The 21,465-nt window shown below is 41.8% G+C and overlaps 1 long non-coding RNA gene across 1 annotated transcript; it reads right to left on the bottom strand.

The window, feature by feature from the left end:
• Positions 1-1,828: 1,828 nt before the first annotated feature.
• On the bottom strand, positions 1,829-20,355 carry LOC115459316. Its single transcript, XR_003940249.1, has 3 exons — positions 20,272-20,355; positions 10,385-10,389; positions 1,829-1,839 (listed from the first exon to the last, which is right to left on the bottom strand). It is a non-coding gene; the product is annotated as an uncharacterized LOC115459316 (long non-coding RNA).
• Positions 20,356-21,465: the final 1,110 nt, after the last annotated feature.

The raw sequence follows: 21,465 nt of genomic DNA, 5'->3' as shown, positions 1-21,465 counted from the left end.
CCAGGGTCAAGGCAAGCAGCAAACAAGCGAAATCCAAGAAGTAGCCAAGGTCCGGTACACAGGAAATCAGGAACAGAAGATAGCCGGTGAACAGCACTCCGACAGCAACTCCTCAGAACAATTGAGGCCGAAGCAAAGAAGGCCTGGAGGCAGTGCTTTAAATAGTGAAGCAATCAGAGCAAACCAAACTCAGGTGCATCCAAAATGGCAGCCCCCATAGAAGATTCTCCCATGACCAGATATGGAGTTCCTTCCTGTTCTCATTTAGACAAGATGGCTGCCCCCTCCTGAGCTAACCAAGATGGCTGCTGCTCCTGCTCCAAGTCGGATGACGGCTGCCAGGTTAGGAAACATAAACCGACCTATCCTGGAGAAGTGTAGCAGAGCGTAACAAAGGGCCCCTTAGTTGGCACTGATTTCTGCACGTGTCATATATAGAATCTCCCCCAGTGCGTGCAAGTTTGCTGTGTGCTGAGGCCCCTTTTATTGCCACCCAGAAAAAGGAAACTCCCGGTAGGGGATGGAAATGGCCATGAGGTAAATGAAACATTTGCCTTGCGGCCATTCCATAGGGAGCCTTTACCGTCAACTATTTAGGAGGCAGTAAGTGCTCCCCCACTACCCCGGTGCTGCCCGATTACCGTCAGGTAAGCCCCAGGCACAAAATAATCCAACGTGCTGGGAATTGCACTCATTGGGGGCAGGCAATGCCACCATGCTCCTGTGGTAGCCCGGTGGTAGGGCCAGATCATCATGCAGCAAAGTGGCAGTATGGATACCACCACTTTGTTAAAGGGACCCTATATGTAGAAGCTTCTGGTGAGATTTTCTATATGTTCTGGTATCAAAGTAGCTCCTTCTAAAAAGCAGGCTGCTGTAATGGGTGATGAGGTGGAGGGGGGGTACTTTTTATATGTTAGAGAAATAAGTATTTCATTCTGAGTTTGCATAATTATATTATTTTGTCAACAAGAGAATTGGCATCCAGTAGAAAGGAAAGAAGGACAAGGGGATTACAAAAGCATTATCAGACTGATGTGTCAGCAGGTCTTCAGTACTGCTAATGCATTTGTGCATTTTAACAAGACCTTTTCAACAAGATGCTTTATGAAATCCAAGATGTGACTTTTTTCCAAGAATTTTTCTATGAAGTGACATAAAAGATTGGCACTAATGGAAAACATCCCTAGCCGTGCCAGGTAATTTGCATAAGTAACCTGCACTAGAAAAAAGATGACTGTGACCTTTTTTGCTTTTTACTTTTTACCATTATTTTATACAATAAATAAAGTTAGATTAGAGATATACACTCATGGGCTTTGTATTTTAGATCCCTCATATCAGATAGAGCTGTTTTTAAATTAGATTATGAGAAAGAAGTCGTTAGTTGCTCAGAAGTGTATGGTTCAAAGTCAGGTGTCTTCAAAGGATACCATTAAAACAGGAGAGAGAATATCCTGATAGACTGAATTTGTTAAAAACTAAGGCAACTCAGTCAGATTTCAAAGAAGAGAAATGGTACCAAATCTACTGCTAAAAAGAGTTGTGAATAAGCACAAAATAAATACATATAAGCACATATATGCAAATCCCAAAAGTCTGAAAATAAGATTAGAGAATTAGAATATATAGAATTAAGGTGTTAATACAATAAATCCTAGTGTACAAGTCAGAGAAATAACATATGATGTGCATGTTAAAGTGGTCCAGAAAGACATTACTTCATTTATATAATATATTTATTTCAAATTCTTCTATACCACCTACAAGCTTCAAAGAAACCTGTCAGGTCAGTATTTCAACTGTGTGATTTATTTATTTAGGGCTTCTTTCATCAAACTGTGCTAGCGGTTCCCAGTGCGGTAATGTTGACAAAGCCCATTCACTTTGAATGGGCTCCATAGGCAATACCACACTTGAACCACACTTGAACTGCTGGCCACAGAGTTTCATATTATTCTGAATATTCAGCACCGCTATTTAGACAGCTTTCCGGATAATGTCAGGACAGCAATTTTTCTCTCCTAACTTCATCTCGGGGAAAGAAGTTGTGCAATCATATGTATAGGGGGATAGCAGGGGAATGGTTAAAAGGTTAATGAAAGGGAGATGACACATCTAAATGGAGAGATGACAATCAAGTCAAAAGGTCTCAAACAGATTTTCTCCAATCACCACCACTGGAAACATTCCCAAAAGATCTGCAAGGTCAGCATTTATAGTTTATAGCAGCAGTATTGCTCTCCACATCTGCTTGCTTTCAAAATACATTCTACAAATATAAACATTTGAACTATCCATGCCATGTCCCTGACATCCCTCTTTTCTTTAAGTTCAGCGTTTATTCTAAGTTTTTCAGCAAAAATCAAACAATACATTTTCAGATAAACATCACAAGCAAGTATGCTGAAAGTCAGCAATCACATTATCAACTTGCAAAAGTATCATTAAAGCCCACCCTACCATACACACATCTAATTTTACAGAACAGCTAGACCTGAAGAGACCATTGCATAAGGATACAACTGTATCAATCTAACTTAGCTTATATTTATCCATTCGTCCTTTATGCTCTGCCATGTTTGCTTCATACCTATAAATAAAGTATAGTGATTTCTACTGAAAATGTTTAGCCATGCACCCTGTTTCTAGGCATGACAAGCATTTGGCTGACTTTACCCGGTCCCTTTGTTTTCACAAAAAAAGCCTCGAAAAGGTGCCCGAACTGACCAGATGACCACCAGAGGGAAATAGGGATGACCTCCCCTTACTCCCCCAGTGGTCACCAACCCCCTCCCACCCCCCCAAAAAATTAAAACACATTTTTTCCAGCCTCTATGCCAGCCTCAAATGTCATGCCCAGCTCCATCACAGCAGTATGCAGGTCCCTGGAGCAGTTTTTGTGGGTGCAGTGTACTTCAGACAGGTGGACCCAGGCCCATCCCCCCTACCTGTTACGTTTGTGGTGGTAAATAGGAGCCCTCCAAAACCCACCCAAAACCCACTGTACCCACATGTAGGTGCCCCCCTTCATCCCTAAGGGCTATGGTAGTGGTGTACAGTTGTGGGTAGTGGGTTTGGGGGGGGGGGTTGGGGGTTCAGCACACAAGGTAAGGGAGCTATGTACCTGGGAGCAATTTATGAAGTCCACTGCAGTGCCCCCTAGGGTGCCCAATTGGTGTCCTGGCATGTGAGTGGGACCAGTGCACTATGAATGCTGGCTCCTCCCATGACCAAATGCCTTGGATTTGGTCATTTTTGAGATGGGCATCCTCGGTTTCCATTATCAGCAAAAACCGAGGTCATCCATCTCTAAGGCCGACCTAAATGTCAAGATTTGGGCATCCCCGACCGTATTATCGAAATGAAAGATGGATGCCCATCTTGTTTCAATAATACGGGATGCCCCGCCCCTTCACCAGGGCGTCCTTAGAGATGGGCGCCCTTACAGATGGGTGCCCAGTTCGATTATGTCCCTCTATATAACAACATAGAATGATTCCTTGTGATGTGATTTACAAGGTTTCAAAATAATGCATGGAACAACCCCTCATGCTTCTCATACTCTTCATGTACATATGTGTGAGTTCATCATTTTAAGAACATTTAGAGTGACTTTTCATGCAGTGGAAATTTCCCATATGTTGACACAATGCTTCTCCTCCTCTTGCAAAGTTATCTTGTGATATAGCTGGGATCTATTATGTATGCTCTAATTAGAGAGATACATTTTTTCCCAAAAAGATCATTCTGTATCCCATTTTTCTATTAATGATTGCTGCACACCACTACTACTACTACTACTACTACTACTATTTAGCATTTCTATAGCGCTACAAAGCGTACGCAGCACTGCACATAAAAGAAAGACAGTCCCTGCTCAAAGAGCTTACAATCTAGTAGACAAAAAATAAAGTAAACAAATCAATTAATGTGTAGAGAAAAGAGGAGAGGAGGGTAGGTGGAGGCGAGTGGATACAAGTAGTTACGAGTCAAAAGCAATGTTAAAGAGGTGGGCTTTCAATCTAGATTTAAAGATGGGCAAGACGTAGGGGCTCAGGAAGTCTATTCCAGGCATAGGGCGCAGCAAGACAGAAGGAGCAAAGTCTGGAGTTGGCAGTAGCAGAGAAAGGAACAGATAAGAAGGATTTATCCAGGGAACGAAGTGCAGGGGAAGGGGTGTAGGGAAGGACGAGTGTGGAGAGATACTGAGGAGCAGCAGAGTGAGTACATTTATAGGTTAGTAGAAGAAGTTTGAACAGGATGCGAAAACGGATAGGGAGCCAGTGAAGCGACTTGAGGAGGGGGTAGTATGAATAAAGCGACCCTGGTGGAAGACGAGACGGGCAGCAGAGTTTTGAACCGACTGGAGAGGGGAAAGGGACTAAGTGGGAGGCCAGCAAGAAGCAGATTTCAGTAGTCCAAATGAGAGATGACAAGGGTGTGAATGAGGGTTTTGGTAGAGTGCTCAGAAAGAAAGGGGCGGATTTTACAGATGTTGTAAAGAAAGAAACGACAGGTCTTGGCAATCTGCTGGATATGAGCAGTGCAGGAGAGAGAAGAGTCAAAGATAACCCCAAGGTTTCGAGCTGAGGAGACAGGGAGAATGAGAGAGCCATCAACAGAAATAGAAAACGGGGGGTGCAGGGAGGTGGGTTGGGGGGGGAATGAGAAGCTCACATACCCCCTGTTTACTAAGCTGCGCCAGTAGCTGGCGGTGCAGTAATGCTGACACAGCCGTGTCGGCATTGCCGTGTGGCAGCCTCTAGTGTGGCATAGTAAACAGGGGAGATAGTGAGCATGTGTGGTGATTGATGTGAGCATATCTCAGGACATGCAGCAGCAACATTTTGTCAGTTGGTAAGGACCCTTGCCGATCTTTTTGTGTTTTCTCTTTATTATCTACAGTCATTTTAGCTTTACCTGTAGCCTTTTCTAGTTATTACAGACATAGGGCTAGATTCTATATATGGTACAGAAACATTGGTGCTGAAAAAAACTGAATGATCAGTGCTATTCTATAAAAGACTCTCTGAGTTGCGCACCATTTATAGAATAGCATTTAGTGCCAGGATCCATGCTGAGTTTTAGGCACAGAGATTTACATGGTGAAGCCTGGTGTAATTCCTCACACTTAAATTAGGCACAGATTTGTCTTATTCTGTAACACTGCACACAATTCCAGAAGTACCATGGCCTGACTATGCCCCTCCCATGGCCACAGCCCCTTATCAGATCCATGTAAACAAAAAATGTATATGCACATCTTTATAAAATAGCGACTATAAAGGTGGATGCGTAAATTTAAATTCAGCTCTCTATTCCCTGTACTTGGACTTAAAATATGGAACTCTCTACCTATCAGAACAGAAAAGAGCTACATTAGCTTCAGGGAGACACTAAAAACCTTTCTCTTCCCAAAGACTGCTTCATAACAATCCATTGACTTCTACCTCCTAGTATCATCCATTATCCTTTCCTATAATGTTTTTGGTCTCATGCATTACACCAATGGTCTGTAATTGTTCTCATACAATTTAGTTGGTGTAAATCCCTGGTTACTTACCGCACATGTATTAAGTTGCTTCTTGAAGTTATTGTAATTTGTGTTGTATTTTGTACATTATTATGTTTTGTTCCCTTATTGTTTGTTTGTAAGCCACTTTGAACTTGAGTCTATTTTGGGCAAATGTGGGGTATAAATATCATGAATAAATAAATAAATACTTCATACTAATATTATCTGCTTTTGTCACACCTAGAATGCAAACCACACTGAACCCTGGAAAGAGGATATTAGTGGTATACAAGAATTTATTTGATTCGAATTATTTTCAATTAGTGCCAGTAATTGATTGTTAGTTCTCAAGTATTGGTGCGAATTGGGCACATTCAGTAAATGAATTGTATCCACAAATTGGGCATGAGCCCAAATTTGTGTGCACAATTCTGAGTACCATATATAGCATTAGGGAGATATTGTTTTCACCAGAGTGGCTTCATACCCATCGGGTCCTTCTGCATGGGTGTAATACTTTTGTAAGAGCCCTCACATTGTTCAGCTTGCCTGTTGTCTCATGTGCCCAACCCTGAGTTGTTTCTTTTTGGAGTTGCACTTTCTTAGACGCTGTTTTACCATGTTGAATTGCTAGTCATATTGCAAATATTTTTTCACAAAGCATGCTTATTTTAAATATCTATTTATTTTAAGTATGTCATCGCTGGTGTCTCTAAATCCTGCATTAGAGTACATACCTGCTTCAGATTTGTTAATCTGTATTGAGTGCGTCACTGATTCCTGCTCTATCAATAGAGCTCAAGTTAGAACTTTGTTTGATGGGATATATCATTTTTATCATTTACTCTTATTACATAGGGTTTTTTTTTTTGCATATTTTCAATAATATAAATACTTTTATAAACTGTTGTCGCAATGCTGGTATGTTTGACTTTATTTTAAAGAGGTTTTTTTTTTTGTACTGGTTTGTTTTCACAGGACATGTTCATACTATTTCACAAACAATTCATTACCCACGCTGTTTTAATGACTAAAGCAGTTAACCTATTGCTGCAGGATGACATGTTCTTGTTTTAATACTTAACACTTTTGCGAACAATAGAGTGAATAACTGTACATCCAATTGAAGGACATGGCTCTGTACTCTAAGTGCTTAATATCATCGCAATTGGATGCTAAATTGATCAGTAGCACAAATGTGCATTTTATTCTGTAAAACTGGGCACCAGACTTTTGGGCATGTAGAGGGCTGGCACACATGCAACTTATTGAGGCGGAATTGAGCACCACATTATAAACTAGGCTTTTGTGCATCCAATTGTATCATACTCATGAACTATGGCAGAAAGATGTGGGACAGACCTTAGGAAGCACTTTGCCTTGGGCGAGTTCAGGATGCTGGTGACCTGCATGTTCATAGAATGGTAGGACTTCCTGTTCCTGTGAATAGCCTCATTCCCTGAAGGTGGTCTCAGAGCCATATGGATGCAGTCAATAGTTATCAGCACAGAGGAAAAGCCTGACAGCTGTAGAATGCTATCATTGGTGTTGTTAGGTGTTGTTCTGCATCTTGCATGGAGAATGCAATATACTAGGTACAGGTGCCCTGAGCAAACATTTGCATCCCCCACCTGCCCAACTCTTGTGACCCTGTTTTCTCAGCTTTCCTTGTCCCAACCCCTCCCCCAAATATTTTCTCCTCTTTTCCCACAATATTTTCTCCCAGCTTTCCTCACACCAGAATTTTTTGTCTTCTTGTTCCTGATTTCCTCTTCAATCCACCCCCAGGTCCCAGGCAACCCCAGAATATTTCTTCTCTTCTCCCAGTACCCCCCACCCACAGAAAAGTTTCTCCCAGCTCCTCCTGAATATTATCTTCTCCCTGCTTTCCTCTCAGCCCTACCCCTATAATTTTCTCCTCCTTGTCTTGTCTCTGTTTCCCCCTCCCCCAAGCATCTTCTTTAAAGAGAATTAATCAAGTTTTGCTCTGTCATGCCCCATTCAGGAGTCAGACCACTGTTTTTATTGTCTTTCCTCACCTAGCATTTACACAGAAGACTCATGATCCTAAGTGAAGCTGTTGTGGGTAGTATGGGGGGAGGGGGAGCCAAGCTAGAGATTGGCTTGCTAACTTTGAAGGGAGGCACCCAGAGGTGGAGACAGAGATGATGAGTGGTACTAGAAGGCAGAGCCAAGATAGAAAATAGCTCACTGGTACTAGGAGGCAGAGCCAAAACAGAGAATAGCACACTGGGTTTGGAGAGAGGTACGCAGTAACAGAGACAGTGATAAGGAAGGGAGGAACTGAATAGCAGAAAAGGCAGCAGTGTGCATGGTATGCTTTGGAGGATGTAAGTGGAGGAAGGATGTGCAGCATGATGAGGCATTTGGTGCCCCTTATGGCCAGGGTTCTGAGCCAGTGCCTCACCTGGGATATCTAGATGTCTCTTTATGGAAAGCTCTGCAAGAATTGCACAATGCAGCATAATGCAGTAGGCTGAATTATGTCAGTTGTGGCCACATAGGGTGTTTGGAAGGTCCCTGTGGCTAGGAAAGCTAGAGCTGTGGTGATCTCTATATGCTCCGATAGGGCTTGTCCAGTCCAGGTGGTGGGCTTAAGACTTTCTTCTAGCTAGTTGCAGGAATGTACTATGGTTTCCTTATTCAACATGAACTATACATAAGAACAGAGAGGTGGTAGTCCCTGAACAATTTTCAGAGGACTGTTTTTGTGATTTGCTGGCTAAATTAAATGTGAACAAACCAATGGGGCTGGATGTCATACATCCAATGGTACTGAAGAAACTTAGGAAAGTTCTAGCGACTCCACTGGCTGACCTATTCAATGCTTCTTTAGAAACGGGAGTGGTTCCGGAGTACTGGAGAAGAACAGATGTGGTCCCTCTCCACAAAAGTGGAAGTAATGAAGAGGTTGGGAACTACTGGCCAGTAAGTCTGACTTCTGTGGTAAGTAAATTAATGGAAATGCTTTCAAATCAGAGAACAGTCAAGTTGTTGGAATCCAATGAATTACAGAACCCAAAGCAACATGGTTTCACTAGAGGCAGGTCTTGTCAGACGTATCTGATTGATTTATTTGACTGAGTGCCTAGAGAGTTGAATCAAGGGAGAGTGCTAGATATTGTGTTTCTAGATTTTAGCAAAGCCTTAAATATGGTAATGCACAGACTAATAAATAAACTGAATGCCCTCGGTATGGACCCTAAAGTGACTGACTGGGTTAGGAACTGGTTGAGTTGAAGGCAACAGAGGATAGTGGTAAATGGAACTCATTCCAAGGAAAAGTGTAGCCTAATGGTTAGTGCAGTGGCCTGAGGACCTGGGGAACTGAGTTTGATTCCCAATGCATCTCCTTGTGACTCTGGGCAAGTTACTTAAACTTCCATTGCCTCCAGTGTAAAATAAGCATCATATATAATATATAAACCAGAAAAAGAAGTATAACAAGTCCCATCCCCTGCCCTTACCAGTGGTGTTCCATAAGGTTTGGTTCTTGGGTCAATTCTTTTTAACATCTTTGTAAGCGATATTGCTGAAGGACTTTCTGGTAAGGTTTACCTCTTTGCAGATGATACCAAAATCTACAATAAGGTACACATCCCTGATGGTGTGGACAACATGAGGGAGGACTTAGCGAAGCAGGAGGAATGGTCTGGAAATTGGCAGCTTAGATTTAATGCTAAAAAATGCAAGGCCATACATTTGGGCTGCAAAAACCTGAGGGAACGGTATAGTTTAGTGGATGAAGAACTTTTATTCATGAAAGAGAAACGGGATTTGGGTGTAATCATATATGATTATCTTAAGGTGGCCAAATATGTAGAAAAACAATGGGGCAAACTAGAAGGATGCTTGAGTACATAGGGAAAGGAATGGCCAGTAGGAAAAAGGAGGTGATGATGCACCTGTATAAGACCCTGGTGAGACATCATTTAAAATATTGTGTACAATTAAGGAGACTGCACCTTCAAAAACATAAACAGGATGGAGTCAGTCCAGAGGGCGGCTACTAAAATGGTCAGTGGTCTTTGTCATAAAGTGTATAGGGAAAGACAAAGTTCTCAATAAGTATACTCTGGAAGAAAGGCGGGAGAGGGGATATATGATAGAGATATTTAAATAGTTATGCAACATAAGTGCACAGGAAGTGAGTCTCTTTCAATTGAAAGGAAGCTCTGGAATGAGGGAGTGTAGTATGACAGTGAAAAGGGATAGACTCAGAAGTAACCTGAGAAAATACTTCTTCAAAGAAAGGGTGGTGAATTTGTGGAACAACCTTCTGGAGGAAGTGATGGAGATGAAAACAATATGTGAATTCAAGAGAGCTTAGGACAAGTACATAGGATATCTAAGGGGGTGCTAGGGAGAATAGATGGCATGGATGGGTAGACTAGATAATAAGGTCGGAGCTGGCCAAATCTCAACATTTGGGCTGGGTTTAGAGATGGCCGCCATTGGTTTTCAGTGATAATGGAAATTAATGGTGGCAATTTCAAACCCAGCCAAATCTAAGGCATTTGATCGTGCGAGGAGCCAGCATTTGTAGTGCACTGGTCCCCCTCACATGCCAGGACACCAACCGGGCACGCTAGGAGGCACTGCAATGGACTTCACAAATTGCTCCCAGGTGCATACCTTGTGTGCTGAGCCCCCCAAATCCCCCCAAACCCCACTCCCCACAACTGTACACCACTACCACAGCCCTTAGGGATGAAGGGGGGCATCTACATGTGGGTACAGTGGGTTTTTTGGGGGGGGGGTTGGAGGGCTCCCATTTATCACCACAAACGTAATAGGTAGGGGGGATGGGCCTGGGTCCACCTGTCTGAAGTACACTGCACCCACAAAAACTGCTCCAGGGACTTGCATACTGCTGTGATGGAGCTGGGTATGACATTTGAGGCTGGCATAGAGGCTGGAAAAATGTGTTTTAATTTTTTGGGGGGTGGGAGGGGGTTGGTGACCACTGGGGGAGTAAGGGGAGGTCAGCAGAAAATGGAAGTTTTGCAACCTATTAGTCATCATATATAGCAGGTGTACACTTGGGCATGCCAGTTGGGCATCATTAGCCTGCATGAACTTTATAGAACAGGCCCTGTGCATGCCGATGCCAGGTACTGTTAATATAAGTTACAGTTAGAGACCCCTCCACTGGAATAGTGGTGGGCAGAGCCATAGAGCCTAGGCTGCTAAGAAGCACTGACCAGGCCAGAAACTCTGATGATGGCTTGAAACTGGGTACTTGCTGAAGCAGGGCCTAGCTGACAAGCCAAATCAGGATCTGGTGCAACATCCAAATACAGTTTTAAAGCCTAGATGAAGGAATAAATGACTGGAATAGCAAGGAGTTAGGTCAAGTAATTGAATTTAAAATGGAGTCCTTTTCATAAAATGGATACCTGTCCCTGCATTTGAAGTTAGAAAAAGTTGTTTATCACAAAGGATGTTGCAGGTATTGAGAAATTGTAAGAAGGGGGGTTTTGGGCTTCCAATCTAGCAAGATGTAGAAACTTTGTGGTTAGCAACTGTAGAAAACAAGATTTGCATAATAAAATATACAGTTTTAATGAGTGAAAGGGGTATTTAAGAAGTGTGAATATGGGTGGAGTTTGGAGAATTCCCCAACTTTACCCAGAAGTGCAGAACTATGGTCGGTTGTCCTGAAACTTTGATTGATGAGCGTGCCTGATTGATGTATCACTTGGGTAAGAATAAATTCTATATTAATACTTATCTCCCTTGTCTGTATCTTCTTCCTGGCTACATACTTATTTCTCCTAATACACCTACACAGATAAATTATTCTTGATAATATCCACATAAGTAAGCAGACCCCTACTCATTAACACATTATGTGGAAGAACAGATACACAAAGATGCTCTTAGATGTCAGGAGTCAGAAAACAGAGGTCATGTTAAAGGGACTTATTCTGAGCCTTCTAGAACTCCCTCTTCGCCCCCGTGGACAAAGGTCCAGTGAGGGTCAAGAGAGGGGTAATTAAAAACAGTGGTGACCCTGACCCCATAATGTGGCAGACCTGAGGGCAACGTTTCTGAAACGGATCGCCAAATTGAAGGACAAATGCACTGACCCCAATGTGACCCGGCGTGAGCTGCGAGATATCATTGTTCGAAAGTTTGAACACATGCATCAATTGGTTCATGAGGAAAAGAGACAAGCTCCCTCTCTAAGACTTACTGGAGTTGCAAGAAGCTTTGGCCTCTGCCCTTATGTCCGATTCATCTGATGCGTAAGTCCCGCAGGCCTCCTGCAGCTAAGGGCCCAACCCTTGGTGAATGGTAGTCATCGCAGGTGAAGTTTCCATGTCTCAAAAACCCTTTAGTTGTCTTCTCTACTGGCGATAGCAAGCAGCACGGCTGAACCTGAATCTACCACATGAACTGCCGACTTCCAATTTGTTTATTTCCACTATTGTTGCTCTTGGTACCCTTTTCTTTTGTTCTACTGATCATATCTTAGTAGTAATCACCAATCTGTCTTGCAGATTATGCAAGCCAGAAGTGGGGATATATTCTGCAAATCCCAATTCCTCCCAATTCCCACATAAGTAAGCAGACCCCTACTCATTAACACATTATGTGGGAGAACAGATACACAAAGATGCTCTTAGATGTCAGGAGTCAGAAAACAGAGGTCATGTTAAAGGGACTTATTCTGAGCCTTCTAGAACTCCCTCTTCACCCCCGTGGACAAAGGTCCAGCGAGGGTCAAGAGAGGGGTAATTAAAAACAGTACACACTCCGTCTCCATATGCCCTGCCCCTTTCATGCTACCTTTTTATGCACGTAATTTTACACAATAACCTGCAGGTATGCTCTGATATGTTAACATACAGAATGAAGCTTAGCATTGGTTCTGATTTTCCAGTGCTTAAATGCAATATGCACACCAAAATTACATGCCCAGACTTTCTAGAATTAGGGGGTTAACGTCTATGTCTTAAAAGATCTATGTTGGAGTTATACATGTTACCAAGCACATTTAGGATTTGGAAAACAGTTGATATTGAGCAGTACTCCGCTGGAAGGATTAGGGGGGTTGCCCCCTTAATCTCCCAGTGGTTTATGTGCCCCAAATGCCAAACTGGAAAAAGAAACCAGTCACTATGAAAGTGTTGGAATAATAACTGGTTATGTTTCCAAGGTCACAACCCTTTAGATTTGTATATGTTCATTTTATGCTGCATGTACTTCACATATAAATGTCCATTTTGCCTGCATTTTAGAACAAGTTCTATATCAGCAGATACTTGTTCTAAAATACTGGTGAAATTTGATATGCACTGACCTGCATGACTCAATTCTATCTTCTAAAATGAGGATGCACACCAATAAATGTCTTCTAGTGCAAATTTCACACATCCTATGGCTTTCTATAAAGGCAGTCTGTTTCCAGTACAAATTCATTTTTGAAAAAAATGTACTTAACAGGTTTTGGAACTCATCTCTTCAATTTTCATGCTGTCCTCACAGCTGCAAAGTCTAGTTACATTTCACGCATGGGTTTTGCAGTAGTTTTCAAAGTAAAGGTACAGACAAACATTTATTTTGAAATTTACCTGAGAAAATAGTACTTGTACAGACATGCACCTCTATTTATGTTTATTTTAATAAAGACATAAAATACATAAGTATGCAGATTGTTGCAATTTTTGCCCTATCTCTGACTCTGGGACTGCCACAAGTGGGGAAACTTACATGTGTGGAGGCACATATTTTCACTCTCATACAGCATGGGAAATTTTCTTAATATGCTTAGGGGCCCTTTTGCTAAGCCGTGTAAGTGCCTACGCACGCCCAATGTGCCAATTCAGAGGTACCACCTGGCTACCATGTGGGCCATGCGGTAATTTCATTTTTTACGCGTGCCCGCTAAACGTGCCAGAAAATATAATTGCCTATGTGCATCAAGTCGGAGTTACCTGATTTTCACCACGTGCAAGAAAATTATATATATATATGACGTTGGTGAGGCCCCACCTGGAGTATTGTGTTCAGTTTTGGAGGCCGTATCTTGCGAAGGATGTTAAAAAAATGGAAGCGGTGCAAAGAAAAGCTACGAGAGTGGTATGGGATTTACGTTCTAAGACGTATGAGGAGAGACTTGTTGACCTGAACATGTATACCCTGGAGAGAGTGGTAGATGCTTGGAATGCCCTCCCGCGGGAGGTGGTGGAAATGAAAACAGTAACGGAATTCAAACATGCGTGGGATAAACATAAAGGAATCCTGTTCAGAAGGAATGGATCCTCAGGAGCTTAGCCGAGATTGGGTGGCAGAGCCTGTGGTGGGAGGCGGGGCTGGTGGTTGGGAGGCAGGGATAGTGCTGGGCAGACTTATACGGTCTGTGCCCTGAAGAGAACTGTACAAATCAAGGTAAGGTATACACAAAAATTAGTACATATGAGTTTATCTTTTTCGGCAGACTGGATGGACCATGCAGGTCTTTTTCTGCCGTCATCTACTATGTTACTATGTGGTGAAAATCGGGCGGTAACTCTGACTTGATGCACGGAGTTAACACGAGAGACCTTACTGCTAAGTCAATGGCTGGTGGTAAGGCCTCAGACCCAAAATGGACGTGCGACAATTTTTATTTTGCCACACTTCCATTTTTGGCAAAAAGTTTTAAAAGGCATTTTTTGCAGGCGTGCTGAAAAATGGATCTATGCATGCCCAAAACCCGCGCCTACACTTTTGCAGGCCATTGTTCAGCACACCTTAATAAAAGGACCCCTTAGTAGAAATAACATTGAAAATTACTCTTTATATCAACTTTATTTCTGATTGTGAAAAATTTCATGTTCTTTCTTGGTTTAGGGACATTTGCATCTACATCTTTGTATTTGTGTACAGTGTAGAAGGAAATGTATTTTTCTGTTTCTATTTCTTCAATATTGCATCTTGTTCAAAGTCTTACTTCATGAGGCTTTCATTTCAGTGCTTGCCTGCATGGTTCTAATCTTCATTTTTTGTTCACTCATTCTGTATTTGGTGACGGGCTATCTATGAGCAAGGTGAGTTATTTGACTCATGTGGAGACTCTGTGTAGGGATCTGTAGTAATCTAAATTGTTTAGTAACCTGCCCCTTTTAATAGCTGGTGTATTTGCAAGCTAGTTCTCTTTGCCATATTTGTATACTACCTTGTTATACATACGGTTGTTGCTGTTGGACTCCTGGGAGTTAATACAGTTATGGTATGCTAGGCCTGCTACAAACAAAAAACAAATCATACAATCGGGCTAAAAAAAACCCAGATATGCTTTCATCTTTTTACGAAAACAAAGAGCAAAATATTTTCAGAGCTGTGATCCTGCCATAAACAAGTCATAAAATTATGTAATGGCCAGCTGGGCTTGAGAAACCAGAAGAATTGATCCTGTTCTGATGACCACAAAGACCTAGATATTCTGCAATCTTTTACAGATAAATTTATCTCTTCTGCAATCTGTTCAAAACTCAGCTGCCATGGCAATGTAACTCTTATTCTCAAATCACTACATTTACTCTCTCTATGTTACCACATACAGTTCTAGCTTCCCCTACTCATCTAAAAATAGTTACTACCTAATAGTGGTATATTAAGTTGTAAATAAACAGTAAACTTTCACTTGCTTCTTTAATTATCTCACCTCACTTCTATATCCCTTCTCCATTATTTTTGTTCATGGTGTGAACTGCTTTTAAGAACGGAAGAACATAAGAATAGCCGTACTCGATCAAACCAATAGCCCATCTAGCCCATTGGTTTCCAACATGGGCAGAAGATTTCAACATATTGTCCACTACAACATCTTTTTCTTGGGTGCTAAACCCAAAGGTGGACCCTAGCAACACATAACTACAATTTGGATTATTCTTCCCAATGTGCATCACTTTGCATTTGTCCACATTAAAATTTCATCTGCCATTTGGATGCCCAGTCTTCCAATTTCCCAATATCTTCCTGCACTTTTTTCACTTTCCACGTGTGTTTTAACAACTTTGAATAGTTTTGTGCCATCTGCAGATTTAATCCCCTCACTTTTTCCAATTTACAGATCATTTATAAATATATTAAATAGCACCGGTTCCAGTACAAATCCCTATGGTACTCCACTATTCACCCTCCTCCATTGAGAGAAATGGCCATTTAAATCTACTTTCTGTCCAATAACCAATACCTAATCTACAATAGAACATTGCCTTCTATTCCATGACTCTTTAATTTTCTCAGGAGTCTCTCATGAGAAACTTTTGTCAAAAGCTTCCACATCAACCAGCTCACCTTTATCTACATGTTTATTTATGTCTTCAAAGAAATGAAGCAAATTCGTGAAACAAGGCTTCCCTTGGCTCCCCCCCCCCCCCCCCAAACTTCTTCCATCTCTGTTACTGATGGTAATATGCACACTGAATATATTCCATGGAATTATGTGCCAAAAAAAGCACTGTAACAGGAATCCTGTATTTAATGGCAGCAATAAAATTATTTCTTTATCCATGTTTTTTGGTAGGTTGCCAAATGACCACCAAGCTTATTTATTTTATTAATTTTATTTCCAAGATTTGTATTCTACTCCATCCTACATCCTATGTGGATTTACATTAAGTATATACAGATGTATTGACCTTTACTTTATTGCTGAGTTACCAAACATGTGTGGAATATGTATTAGCTGTACCTAATGGTTAGAGCAGCAGGCTAAGAACCAGGGAAGCTAGATTTCTAATCCAACTGCTGCTCTTTCAGATCTTGAACAAGTCACTTAACCATCCATTGCCTTAGGTACAGACGTCCATTCTAATCCCTCTAGGGATAGGGAAATATCTACTGAATCTGAATTCAACTTACATCGAGCTACAACTGAGAATGGCATGAGCTAAATCCAAATCCAAAATAGACACTCAAACTGCGCTCATCCTACCTATAAAAAAGTTCTAGAAGACTAATACATGTCCAGCTGCAAAAAGAGAACAACCGAACACAGAATCTACTTGATAAATCCTTCTTTGCGGTTACAAAAGGAAAACATAGATCATCACCTAGTAAAATACTAAGGGCCTCTTTTATCAAACTGCACTAGCGATTCCGGTATGGCAATGCTGATGAAGTCCATTCTAAGTGAATGGGCTTTTTTGGCATTGCCACACCAGGAATCACTAGCACAGTTTAATAAAAAGGGACCTAAAAGACTGCAGATTAGAAACAAATACCTAGAAAAAATGAAATATCCCCCTCCCAAAACAGACTGTGAACAGTAGAACATTGCTAAAAAAAGAGAAAGACATTACCAAACAAAATACAAGAAATACACATTTTCAAAGCTGACATCTCATTTCTCTAAATGTTAGAAAGCAAAAATGTACTTGTACCTTTGTTGTCTGATCATTTTCTTTTTCCACTTGGGTTGGTCCTGATTTCTCTTTACTACATCCTCTTGTTGATTTTCTCCTAAGTCCTTTTCCAGGATCTAATTTCCATTTTCTGCTGTTCACTGTCTTCTCTTATACCGTTCTCTAACTCTGATCCTTCTGTCTCATTTTTTCTCCATTTTTCTCATCTGTTTTTTTTTTTACCTACCTGCAGCTAGATTTTATTCCTCCTTCTCCCCTTCCCCTAATCCTCTGTCTCCATCTTTCACTGTCACGTTTTCAATGCTGGAAACTGGGTTTGTGAGCCCTTGGACCACTGCCGAGGAGCGGCAGTTGCAGGCAAAACCACCTCATGCTAGAGACAGGGCAGATCCCTGACAAACAGTAGACTTCACCTGCACCTGGCCACTTTCCACCAAGAGTTGAGCTCAAGGCTTCAGGTGGCCGGCAGGACTTACTGGACAGGGCAGGACTGGCTAACAGCTAGGCAGCACAGGAACAGCAAGGCAGGGAAAGAATAGGCTAAAGGACAGGACAGAAAGCTGCGAGCAGCCACTGAAACAGGGATCAAACACAGCTAGACAGGAGACTGAACTGAAAGCTGCCAGCAGCCACTGAAGCAGGGAACAAACACAGATAAACCCAGAACTAGACAAAAACATACAAACAAGACACAAGACTGGAAAACAAGCAATACCCTAAACTAAACATAGACTAACTAGAACAGGCAAGACTTCAGGCAAGAACTAGAGCAAGGAAACAAACTCAGGCTGAAGTGCAAAAGCACCAACATACCAGGGCCTTAGACGCAATGCAAAGGCAAAGCAGCAAGGTTTCAGAATGGCTAATAAGCCCAGCAGCACCTGGAGCTCAGCTGCAACCATCACCAGGAAACTACTGGTGCTGTGTATGTTCAATCCAAGCAAGCAAATCTGGCAGCCTGGAAGATCCGGACCGGACTGAGCTGAAATCTGGAATGGGTGACGGTCCACAGCAGCCACTGGTTCTGGCCACCAGAGGGCGAGGTGAGCACAGACGTAACATTCACCTACTTACCAGCTTTCTATTTCCTCCGCTTATATCCCTAGTTCTCCTGTTCCTATATGTTTTATTTTCCCCCAGTCTCCTTTCTTTTACCCACTTTCTAGTCTCCCATTTCCAGTCGATGTATTCATTGCCTCCCCATCCTATTGCCCCTTTCCAACCCCAGTTCCTTCTCTGCCATTCATTCCCTCTACAGCTCAGGTTTTGGGTTTATTTAAAACTTGATATATTGCCCTAGAGAGCTCCAATCCCTTTAATTCTTATCCACTTATTCAGTATCTCATTTCCCCCTTTGCCTTCCCTATTTCCACCTGTTCTTACCTCCTTCAAAGATCTGTCTCCTTCCTTTGTCCCTCACCCTCTTCAAAACCCTCCATCTAGTTTTTCCCCTTTGCTCATCATCTTTTGTTCTCTTCTCTCATACTTCCCTCTCTCCTTCTCTAGCATCCATCCACCTATCTCCTTATCTGGTATCTTTCCTCCACCTTAACCCCAGTACCCATCCCTCTGCCCCTCCATCTTCACCTTTCCCTGCATATGCCCTTAGTTCTCCCTTCATAGTGTCTGTCCTCTGCCTTCTCCTAGCTCCTGCAACAGCCTCCAACCCTTATATCCCATCTGCCCCTTGTCAGACTTCAGTCCCCTTCTCTTATGCCTAGCATTAGATCCCTTTACTCACTCCCATCCCTAACCCCAGTTTGCTAGTTCTAAACCCCTCTTTGCCTCTCCCCAGTCCTAGCATCAGTCTCTTCTTACATCAATCCATTTCTGTCACATCCACCAGCTGCCAGAATCAGCTCCCATTTGCTATCCACAGCCACCTTCTTCTTGTGATCTTTAGCATTTAACTGCCTAAGTGACACTGCAAAAAGATAGACCTGAACTTAGGTTGTTAAGTGCTGAATATTGACACTTCACTGCTTAAGTGCGAACTCAAACCCTAAACTGAATATCAGCAGAAGACCCACAAAGTGATTTAAGCAACCAGGATCCTTTCCTGGACACTGAAATGGCTTTGAATATTACTACTACTACTTATCATTTCTATAGAGATACTAGACGTACACTGTGCTGTACACTAAATATGTAAGAGACGGTCCCTGCTAGACAAAGCTTACAATCTAATCAAAATAGACAAACAGGACAAATAAGGGATAAAGGAATTACTTACAGACATGGGTACTGAACAGCAGAATAGGAGTTAGGAGTTAAAAACAGCCTCAAAAAGGTGGGCTTTTAGTCTAGATTTGAGGCCCAGATGCACAAAGGTCCCCGTAAAGAATCCGTCTGTATTACTGATTTGGAAATACAGAGGGATTCGCAAAGCGGATCTCATGCAAATAAATAATATAACAAAAATAAAACTCGTTACAGAAAAATTATGAAGCCCAAGCAGATAAAAAAACAAGACAGAGAAATAGAAACATTTTCACATAGAAAACAATCCACCCTTGAGCAACAACTAGAGAAGAGGAGCAACAGAAAAATGAGAGATGATATTAGCTAAATAATAAACCAATAAACTTATAAAAATGAAGAAAAGTGACTAATGTAGGTACATTATAATTCTATACCATTGAGAAATTCTAGTAACTTGGGATTCTATCATTCAGAAGGCTTTGGTGAGGTAACAACTTACCTTCTTTAATCGAGAAACAATTTCAGCTGTTTAGGGCCCCAGAAAACATAATCTGTTCATTTAGTTTTAACATACATTTAGCAGTAAAACGCAGGAAAAAAGTGACCACCAAGTGCCAGTATTTCTTGACATATAATAGGGAAATGTCTTCTTTTTTCCTGTGTCTGCCTAGAGACATCTGGAAACATCCACATTCTTCAGCCCAAATGCTCTACCTATTTTTTACGGAAAAAATAATCTAAGTGTTGAGTCTTTATCAGACTCAAATACAAATGTAATAAGGAGAGTAGCCTTTTCCTTAATGACATCTAGAAATGTCTCCAAAAAAGTTAAGTTTAAATTATCTGTGGATACAGTTTCAACTACTCCTTGGGCTCCTTGTTCCTCATTTCTCCTCTTCATTTCCTCATTCTGTCAGTGTTCAGGAAAACAAGAACAATTAGGTAAACCAGGGTAAGAGCTTAGTGCAGTCAATGCCATCTTGTCCCCTCCCCTGCCAGATACTTTGAAGCTAAAGGCGGTTGCGAGAGATCAAGAGAAAAATGAGTTGGGAGTGGAGCTCAAAACATGGTTCTATGATAACAGTTCCAGTGACAATGGGACAGAATACGGTAAAAGGTAAATCCCCAACTTCCTGTCTGAGAAGTTCCACTGTTACTGCCTTGGCTCACAGAAACAAAGAAGCATAGAAAAATAAAGTCAGATAAAGAACATATGGCCTATCCAGTCTGCCCATCCATGCTATCTACTATCCCTTCTTCTCCCTTAGAGAGCCTATGTACTTATCTCAAGGTTGTTTGAATTCAGATACAGACTTTGTCTGTACCACCTCCATTGGGAGGTAATTCCACAAATTTGCCACCCCACTCTTTCCATGAAGAAGTATTTCCTCAGGTTACTGCTAAGTCTGATCTCTTTCACCTTCATCCTATGCCCTCTCATTCTAGAGCTTCCTTTCAATTGAAAGAGTCTTGCCTCCTGTTCATTTACAATATGTAGATATTTGTAGGTATTTGAATGCCTCTATTATCTCTCCCCTCTCCTGCCTTCTTTGTCTGTTCTATATGCTTTATGAAGAAGACCACTGACCATTTTAGTAGCCACCCTCTGGACCAACTCCATCCTATTTATATCTTTTGAAGGTGCAGTTTCTAGGATTGTACACAGTATTCTAAATCAGTGTTTCCCAAGTCTGGTCCTGGAGTACCCCTTGCCAGTCAGGTTTTCAGGATATCCACAATGAATATGCATGAAAGAAATCGGCATATAATGGAGGCAGTGCATGCAAATCAAGTTCATGCATATTCATTGTGGATATCCTGAAAACCTGACTGGCAAGGGGTACTCCAGGACTGGACTCGAGAAACATTGTTCTAAACGAGGTCTCACCAAAGACTTATACAGAAACATGCCACCTCCTTTTTCCTGTTGGCCATTCCTCTCCCCATGCACCTGAGCATCCTTCTAGCTTTCGCTATCACCTTTCCTGTTTGGCCACCTTAAAATCATCACATATGGTCACACCCAAGTCCCACTCCTCTTTTGTACACAAAAGTACTTCACCCCCTAAACCATGGGTGGACAACCTTGGTCCTTGATGGCCGAAACCCAGTTGTTTTTTTCAGGATTTCCCCAATGAATATGCATGAGATCTATTTGCATACAATGGAAGCAGTGCATGCAAATAGATCTCATGCATATTCTTTGGGGAAATCCTGAAAACCAACTGGGTTTCGGCCCTTGAGGACCGAGGTTGCCCACCCCTGACTTAAACAGTACTGCTCCATTGGAGAGGCTCCTGCTTGACTAAACCCTGCTGAGCAGGCCATTCCTGGATATTTAGTGGCATTTAGCAGGCCATTCCT

The sequence above is a fragment of the Microcaecilia unicolor genome, unplaced genomic scaffold (assembly GCF_901765095.1).
Source record: "Microcaecilia unicolor unplaced genomic scaffold, aMicUni1.1, whole genome shotgun sequence".
NCBI lineage: Eukaryota > Metazoa > Chordata > Amphibia > Gymnophiona > Siphonopidae > Microcaecilia > Microcaecilia unicolor.
Note: the sequence above shows the minus strand (reverse complement) of the source record. Positions and strands in the feature narration are given on the sequence as shown.